The sequence below is a fragment of the Bison bison genome, unplaced genomic scaffold (genome assembly GCF_000754665.1).
Source record: "Bison bison bison isolate TAMUID 2011002044 unplaced genomic scaffold, Bison_UMD1.0 scf7180017855360, whole genome shotgun sequence".
Lineage (NCBI taxonomy): Eukaryota > Metazoa > Chordata > Mammalia > Artiodactyla > Bovidae > Bison > Bison bison.
Genome location: NW_011485933.1, coordinates 51,627 through 61,013, shown reverse-complemented (window position 1 = coordinate 61,013; position 9,387 = coordinate 51,627). Strand labels below are relative to the sequence as shown.

Genomic DNA, 9,387 nt, shown 5'->3' with positions numbered 1-9,387 from the left:
GGACAGTAGCCTGCACCAAGCTCCTCCGTCCATGGGATTTTCCAGGCAGGAGTACTGGAGTGGGTTGCCATTTCGTTCTCCAGGGAATCTTCCCCACCCAGGAATCGAATCCAGGTCTCCCGCATTGTAGACAGATGCTTTACTGTCTGAGCCACCAGGGAAGTCCTAGTATCTCATACCTTTGGCTAAAATGTTTGCTGATTTTCATTTTGATATGTTTTTTTTTTTCTTTCATCAGGCCCCACTACTCAAAGGCGACCCAGCAGAACACCTCTGTCCCCGTCTGCCTGGCGTTGGGCCACTTGCTAAGGGCCTCCGTCTCACTAGCCACACCCGGGCCAGTCGTCCAGCCCCTTGTCCTCTTGGTGGTGGATGGACCAGCACGTCAAGACCCCTCCAAGTGGGGTCCTTGAGGAAGGGGGAAGACGGTGGACACCCAGAAAAGGGAAGGTGGGCTCCCCCTGAGCCCACTGTCCATCCAGATCTGGCAAGAGGGGGACCCCCAGAGGTATAGAGTGAACATCTTGACCTGCCCGTGGATGAAGAATTTCCTAGACCTCCAGACCTCATGGGTCTCCTGCAGAGACGCTCAGCATGGAGCTCAATTCTCAGGTATGTGAGACGACTGTCCTTGGAGGGAGGCCATCTCGGGCTGGACGTGTGTGTGTGTGGAGCAGAGGCGTCCACCCCTGGAGCAGAGGCTGCTGTGGAAGAGAAACGGGCTTCCCCTCCAGAAGGTTCTCCAGGTGTGGGAGGGGCTGGCCCTGGTCCTGAGGGCCTCTGAGGTCCAGTTGACCATTCAGGGGACTAGGAGCACCCACCCCCACCAGAGGACATACCCAGGCAGAGGCAGCCACTCCCCGGGGTGGGTGAGCCTGGGGACCGTGTGGGGTGAGGGTTGGGGTTGAGACGGACTCTGCCCTGCCCAGCCGAGGGGCTGCCACTCTCCGAGGGCGCTGTGATGGGGGAGCTCCTCGTGGGCTCGAGTGGAGTCCTTCATTCTCACCCAGCAGTCCAGTTTGCCCCCATTTCTACTCTGCGGAGAAAGAAGGCTGAGAACCAGACTACAGCTGTCCTCAGATGGAGAGAGAGCAAACCCCCAGGGGAGGGGCAGCTGGGCCCCCGGGGCGGGGCAGGGTCGGGGGACCACCGAGCAGGGTCCGGAGACCCACTCCAACCGGCCCAGGGTGCACACCACCCCGCCTCCCCTTCAGAGTCCTGGGGCCCCCGGCAGGGGCTGTCCTGCTCTCGGCCCCTCGGTCCCCACACGGACCAGTGTGGACCCCCGCCCATCGGCGCCCAGCAGCGGTGAGGGTGAGGGGACGTGCAGGTCTGCGGCAGGTTGGGGCTGGCGTGAGAAGTCTGAAGTCCTTTCACTCGGTGATCTCCCCGGGGAGGAGAGCTGTGCTCCTGACCATCTGGGATTCATCAGAAAGTGGGAGCCGTGGGTGCACCCTGACTCCGTGTGCTGTATCCGGAAAGATCTCTTTCCAGCCAGCTCTGAAAACAACCAGATGGGACCCAACTGGGCCTCAGAGATAAACCCTCAGAGGCATCTCTGCCCCTTCAAAAGCTTCCTGCGCTGATTGTAAAAGCAGGACAGATGCCTCCCGGGCCCCTGGGCTGCCTGCGGACAATCGACACCCCGCCCAGGAGAAACCGTGCACAGAACAGGGCTTTCCACTTCAAAAGAAGCCTGTTCGGGTTATCTGATGTAGACGGCCAGTGTGGGTTTTTTCAAACCTCGTAGGCACCTTTGACTCGATACTGGAAATGCTATTTCTTTTGGCGGGTGAACCAACTTGCGAGTATTTTGTTGTTTTGGTAAACATTAGGCAAACATAAATTTAGACCAGGAAACTTACAAGGGGTTCCGAGAAGACCAGGCTTGGTGACAGTGCCCTACCCTCTGCTGTGGGACAGGTGCAGCAAGGGGCTCAAAACCGCTTCTGAAAGTTGTACCAAGACGACCAGCATCGTCATTCCCTGAGCCAGAAATCGAGCCTCTGAGAGGTTAAGCGACTTCCCCAAAGCCACACAGAGCCACACGGAAGCCCTCCCTACGTCCAGCTTCCCTTTGGCTCTCTGTGGGGTTGACTGCCCTCTCTTTCTGTCTCTGCTTCTAGAAAACTGCCTTTCAACTATACAAAGAGGTCAGCGACGACTCAGAGCTCTTTGAGCAGCTAGACCCCCCGCCATCCCCAGCGGGTGGGGCCACACGTGTGCCCTGCGTTCTGGCCCCTTCCTCCCAAGACTTCTGGAAGCGAGGGGTCACGTTTCCTTCTTAACAGAGCCTGACTCTCAATCCCACAGTTCTGCGGTAAGTGCAGGTCCTGCTTCAGGAGCTGCAAGCAAGGCCTCTGGGCGAGGGCGGTGCTGGGATTAGAGGATGTTTGGGGGAGAAGAGCACATTGATATGTTAACACTTAAAAAGAAGGAGCCATGGAAACAACAAGTTTCGTACAGGAATAGTCGTCCTGCCGCACAGATGGCACGGCCAGCTTCGAGCACTGAGCTCAGCAGAACTCGCTTCTGCAGCTGCGTGGGTCGGCCCACGGCGCGGCCCGTGGGGCGGGTTGGGGACCAGCGGGGGCTGGCGGCTCAGGGCTGTCACTGGCCGGGCCACATGCAGTCCCCACCAGGACCTGGATGCCCTGTCCATCCCCTGGCCCCATCCAGCATCACCCTACCTCCACAGGGACGGCTGTGCTTGAAGATGGAGATGTTCGCTGCTTCCCCTCTGGCCCCATATCAGCCCCCGACTGCGGAGGAACACCCCTTCCTACAGCCTGAGGTCCAGCGAGGCCGCCCTGCCTGAGCACAGACGCGGCCAGAGGTCCCCCCGCCCCACGGCCCAGCCCTGAGGTTCAGCACAAAGGGAGCCAAGGGGTGACTTGGTGTGGGTGGGGGTGGCAGGAGGGGTCACTGAGGGAGGGGCCTTGTGAAATCACTTTCTCAGCTGTGACCTCCACCCAGCAGGGCGGGAAGGCATCTGCACACACACCCACACACTCGTGAGCACACACCTGTACACATTCGCCCGTGCACACACACTCACCCGTGCTCACACACACACACACAACACTCGTGAGCACACATCTGTACACACTCACCCGTGCACACACACATGAGCACACACCTGTACACACTCACCCGCGCGCGCGCACACACACACACACGTGTGCACACACCTGTACACACTCGTCCGTGCATACTCACCTGTCGCCCACCCGCCTGCTGGGGCTCCCATCAGCGCTGCAGACTCTCAGCTCTCACGTTCCTTGTCGCCCCAAACACCACCTCCCTGGAAACCACGTGGCGGCAGCGTGGGCGGCTCCTGACCGCGCTGTGAGCCGGGGGCTCAGGCTGTCTGACCGCAGGGGGGCCTCGAGTCCAGCGGCGCCAGGCTTCCCTTTCTAACCAAGGCAGATGGACGCGCGGGTACAGGCACTGGTGGATGTCTGGGTGGATACCTGGGTGGTTACACAGGGAGACCCACAGCGGGGTATACAGGTGGGCGCACAGGCCACACAGGCGGCTGTAATAGATTGCTTCAGAGCTTTTGTTCTTCTCTTTGTCTAGTGTATTTCCTTCTTGCGTGTTCAGTCGCTCAGTCGTGTCTGACTCTTTGGGACCCCATGGACTGTAGCCCATCATGCTCCTCTGTCCATGGGATTTCCCAGGCAAGAACACTGGAGTGGGTCGCCATTCCTACTCCAGGGGGTCTTCCCAACCCAGGGATGGAGCCCACGTCTCTTGCATCTCCTGTGCTGGCAGGTGGATTCTTTCCCACTAGTGACAGGAAAATGGATGAGCCACAGACTGCCCATCAGTGACGCTGTATGTCAGGAACTCTAAGGCAGCCTCATTTAGAAGGAGCATTAGCACTTTATACAATAAGAAGATGCTTCACTATAAGATGCAATCACATCCATCTCAAAGTGAAACCTGTGACTGTGGAGACAGGAGGCCGTGAAGTGACGGTGTGAACACGGAAGGGACCATCGCAGTCCCTCAGCAAGTCTACACCAGACGAGTCATCGTTTGAGGCTGAGAGTGAACTGAAGATAATTTCAGCCAAACCAAGAGTGAGGTTGTGACCCCTCCCTGGAAAGGACTTCTGAAAGGTGTTCACTGGGATGAAGAGAGATGAAACCAGAAGGAAAGAGTGAGCACAAGAAGCAACGTTGGTCAAATATGTTGTAAATGCAGTGATTCCAGACAAGGCTGAACCACACAAGAGCAATGGCATCCTCGGACGGGGAAGACTCAAACAAGGCGGAGCTGAAATGCGGCGAACAGGCGCAGTGAGGGTCGGAAGAGGAGTGAGTGGGTTTAAAGCAGTCTGTGGCGCTTGTATCACGAGAGGAAAGAAATAGTTGTTAAATTTAAACTTTCTTAAACAAGAGTGTGTACCAGAATATAAACGGCAACCCACTCCAGTGCTCTTGCCTGGGTAGTCCCAAGGACAGAGGCACCTGGTGGGCTACAGCCCATGGGGTCGCCATGAGTCGGACACGGCTGAGCGACTGAGCACGCATGCTCGCGTGTCAGAATGTGAACGCTAACCACTGACACAGGAGAGGTTATATTTGAAAAGCACACCTTTTCCAAGTCTTAGAATGAACAAAAATATAATAATCAAGCCATCATAAAGCAAGAAAAAACATTTCAATTAGGAAACATAAAATAAAATATTGAAAACAAATTCAAATAAACTCAATAATCTTCAATGGACTTAATTAGCCATTAAAATATGAGGGACGGAACCCGTGTAAAACAGCATCAGAGGCCGGTTGAAAGTAAACGTATAAATAGATCTGTCAGGAAGCACAAAGCACAGAGGGCGGGGGCTGTGACAGGCGACGGGCTGAACAGATTTTCAAGAAAGAAGCCTTATCAGCGACATCAGCCTCCAGCGCAGTGATGAAAGGAGCCATTCACCAGGAAAATAGAGTGCTCCCGGGCAGAGACCTCGCAGGACAGGCTTCAGTGCGCCCAGCAGACGGGGCAGCCGCCAATCCACAGTCAGGGACTTGTCATCACACCTTCTTCAGGGACTCACTTTGAGTAGAGGCAGGTGAGCTCTGCCCCAGACACCTTCTAGAGGGTCTCCGAAAACTGGCCAAGGAGGCCACAGAGACGCCTCCACAAACAGGAACCAGAAGCAACGAAACAGGAGAGTCCTTGCAGGCAAGGCTGGTTCTCAGACCTCACAACACCTGAGGAATGAGCAACACCCAGGCAACCGGCAAGCCCACTGCTGTTTGTGAGTTTCTAAAGGCCGTCTGAGTAAATCACAGGTCAGAGAAGAAGGAATAATGGAAACTAAAAACATTTCCCACTGGCACCGGGAATGCACGGCTTCTCAGAGCTGCAGGATTTAGTGAATGCAGTGTGAGGCTGAGCCTCAGCTGAGCACAGACTCAACCCTAAGAAAAACAGAGAGGAGGGGGTGATGAAATGGGAGCAGAAGTTAACGAAACAGGACAGGAAGTGATGTCCAGAGCACCGCACACGTGAGGCGGGATCTTCGGAAACCTGGGTTCCATGGATCCACTTCTGGCAACGTCCACCAGACAAAAAAACTTTAAAAGACCAAAAAATTTCTTTTTGCTAAACTGAATAACATTGCTAGGCCTCTGGCAAGACCACACAAGGACAAAAACCAGGGAAAACAGAAATGAGCAATGATGCAAATTAAAAAGTAGAGCCATGAGTGCAGTCATCATGCTTAAATCTCAAGGGAAAATGTGAGCAAGTCTGTTGCTAAGTTTAAAAACTTGGACGAAATGGAAAATTTCCCAGTATACATTTACAAGCTGACTCGAGAGGCAATAGAAAAGGACGCGGCTGACAAGCGTAAAGAAAATGAAGAAGCTCTGAAAAGCGCCCCTCCCCACCACACGCAGGTGATTAAACACGGCGGTCCACCTGTATGATCCGCGAACAAAGGGCTCCTGCTTTTCAAAGACTGCTCTCTGACAAGCAAGAGATGGAACCCTCCAGGGAGCAGCCCAGGGACTGGGAGAGCTTTGTTGTGATAATCAGACTGGCAGAGCACAGAAAGGGATTTTATAGGCCAGTCTCATTTATGAGCAGGAGATGCAGAATGTTAGCAGACTGATTGCAGCAATGCACTCAAAAAGCCCATATAAGCATTTCAAGTCTGGACTTGGCAAAAATATGAGGGGTGGGAGTAAGGTGGGGTAAGATGAAAAGAGGGGCTTCCCTGGTGGCACAGATGGTAAAGAATCCTCCTGACAGTGTAGGAGACCTGGGTTCCATCCCTGGGTCAGGAGGATCCCCTGGAGCAGGAAATGGCAGCCCACTCCAGTATTTTTGCCTGGGAAATCCCATGGACAGAGGAGCCTGGCGGGCTGCAGTCCATGTGGTCACAAAAGAGCTGGACACGACCGAGTGACTAAACAACATGAAAAGACTTCTGTTGAAACCACGTGGCATTTTGAAAGTCCTGCTTTCTACTTCTGCGTATGTTTAAAACTTTCCACAACACAATGATTTACAAGTGTGAGCAAAACCTTCACAGTCAGTATTCTTCATTCCACGCACAGTTGGGTTAACGTTTCCTTAATGCAATTCATTTTACTAACAGATTAAAGGAGAAAAGAACGTGATTGTCTCAAAAATACTCAAATTTCACACTATTTTCAATATCTTTCGTGTATACAAGTCAGAAGAGAATTTTTCCTTTATCTAAAAATAATATATTTACCAAAAATCAATCAAAAATTGTGAGATATTAGAAAGGCTTACTTTAAAATGAAAAAAGAATGCACACTAACTTTCATTACATGGTTAGTGAAAGCCAGGTGGGCCTGCAGACCTCCCCCGGGAGCCACGGCCTGACCTTGGCAAGATGCCCCCGACAGATGGGGTGACCCAACTACCCGCCCGTGCGCTTGCTTTAGGTCCCCCAGCTTTCCCGTGTGGTGTCAGGGTAAGAATCCACCTTGTCTGCCTCACACCTTTGTCCTGAGAGACACAGGGAGACCCTGGGGAGATGACATGTGAAAGGTGCTAAGTGAACATTAATCATTAACCGTAGGTACTTGTTAAAGATAAACAGCAAATAATACACCCCGGTCATTGCCAAGTACACTGTGAGTCTGAGTTAATTAATACCTCTCTCAACCCAGAGAGCTGACTTCCTCTCAGCTATAGGCTTCTAATAATCCTCTGATTAACTATTTTTCCTAAATTATATGTAAAAGCACAATCTTCACCCTAAACGGGCTTCTGATATCATCCATTTCCCAGCTAATCCAGGGGCCGGTGTGGGTTTCCACAGCCTCCGTGTGAGTCATGATGGAGGTAAGTTGCACAGAGAAGTTAACTCTTTTATTTTCTGCTGTCTTTCCTGACCACCTCCGGTCTTTTTTGAGTGAACTTATAAGAGCTCCTGAGTAGCAGTTTTAAACACAACAGACTCTGTGGACCCGCCCATCTCTGCATCCTAACCACGCCACTGCTTCCAACAGTTTGACAAAATGAAAAGATATTTGATGGCAAATAAGATAAATAGAAAAACAATTTAAATGAAATTCAACTCCAGGAACTATCATTCTCCCTCCCTGATGGCATCACCAACTCGATGGACGTGAGTCTGAGTGGACTCCGGGAGTTGGTGATGGACAGGGAGGCCTGGCGTGCTGCAGTCCACGGGGTCGCAAAGAGTCGGACACGCCTGGGTGACTGAACTGAAACTCACAACTTGGAGTGAGTCTCAGGATCCGTGACAGAGTCGGATGGAACAAGTGTTGGTTTAGAATCGAGCAAATCACCACGGCTGGTCGTCCCAAGCACAGGGTTTTCACGGCGCCCTTAGGGAGCTGCGTCTGGAACCCGTCAGCCCGAGGACATACACGGCAGCACAGGGGGCGTTCGCTGTCTGTGGGCTCTGAGGCCGTCCTTGTAAACGCCCCAAAGTGAGACTCTGTGTTTGACGATTTCTCAGCAGCTTGTCTGGTCATCAAACACCAACCCATTCTGGAGGAAGCTGCCGCAGTGCTGGGCTGCTCCAAGGCTTGATCTCGGAGACCCGGGGAGACAGCCTGGAGACACATGAAGTTCGGGAGTGTCAAGGAGGGGAAGGCGTGCTCTTCAGGACTATTAGGACCGTACAGTGCCGAGCAAATGGCAGGGAACAAGCGCTTTCCAGCTGGTGACAAGCTGCTCTCTAGATGTGGCTCAGAGAGCCACTGTCAGAAGCGCTTTGCGAGATGAACACGGTGGGAGCGCCCGGGCGTCTGTAGGTACCAGACCTACTCAGGCTGGGGCGGAGTCCTTGTTTGGCCTCTGGGCATCAGCTGAGCACTTAGTGCTAAAACAAGCCCCCTGGTGCGTCTGTTCAGTGTCCCTGGGGATTAGAAATGACTCTGTCTACGGACTTTCCTTGGTGGGGGGTGGCAGAGGAAGAGGCTTCCTCCCTGTGATGCAGCAGCCCCGCTGAGCCGGCCTCCAGGCTCCTCCTCCCTCTCTGTAGGAGGATGCAAACTGCAGCGGGGACACGCCTGCTGGCGGGCAGGCCGCAGGGAGGGCCCCGGCTGACACCACGGCTGTCCCCCCCACACCGGCCACCCAGGAGGTGATGAGTGTCACAGAGACTGATCTGAGACTCCAGGCTGTGTGCGTCATCCAGCCAGTGGTGTGGAAACTGGTCCAGTGGTGTCTGATGGGACTACGGCACGGAGATGGAGGAAGACGATTAAGGAAAATGAAGTCAGAGTGCACGGGGGTTAATGATTTGCTGCTTCGTTTGCTGGGGGCTTTATCCTTGGTTAGGAGATCATGGCTGCTGCTGCTGCTGCTAAGTCGCTTCAGTCGTGTCCGACTCTGTGCGACCCCATAGACGGCAGCCCACCAGGCTCCCCTGTCCCTGGGATTCTCCAGGCAAGAACACTGGAGTGGGCTGCTATTTCCTTCTCCAAAGTGCATGGGGGTTAATGATTCGCTGCTCTGTTTGCTGGGGGCTTTATCCTTGGTTAGGAGATCATGGCTGAGAGAAACATAAAAAGGGAAATAAAATGGAATGAACAATAAAAGAGAATGAAATAATAAAAGGGAAATAAAATGCAAACGTGGTAATAAAAATGTTGGCCAGGAGTTCTTGTTTCTGTAGGGAGGTTCTTCTTAGAGATAAGAACGTATCCTTGTTTCAGCGAGAATTCTCACTTCTTACTGGGGTAAGGGAATGACGTTAGGAAAAGCTTCAGTCTCCTTTGGACCCTGAGTCGCTTCTGCTCATGGGTGTCTTCTGCAGGGCACCGCGCCCCTAAACCACAGAAGGGCCGTGAGCTGCGTGTCTGGCCTCGAGCACACCCCTCCTCAGCATCTCCCGCCTCGACAGGGACAGACCTCCTGACA

General features: G+C 53.4%; 1 long non-coding RNA gene across 1 annotated transcript; it reads left to right on the top strand.

The window, feature by feature from the left end:
* The first annotated feature begins 2,152 nt into the window (after positions 1–2,152).
* LOC105002197 lies at positions 2,153–8,886 on the top strand. Its single transcript, XR_826927.1, has 3 exons — positions 2,153–2,320; positions 2,699–2,865; positions 7,979–8,886. It is a non-coding gene; the product is annotated as an uncharacterized LOC105002197 (long non-coding RNA).
* The last annotated feature ends 501 nt before the right edge of the window (positions 8,887–9,387 follow it).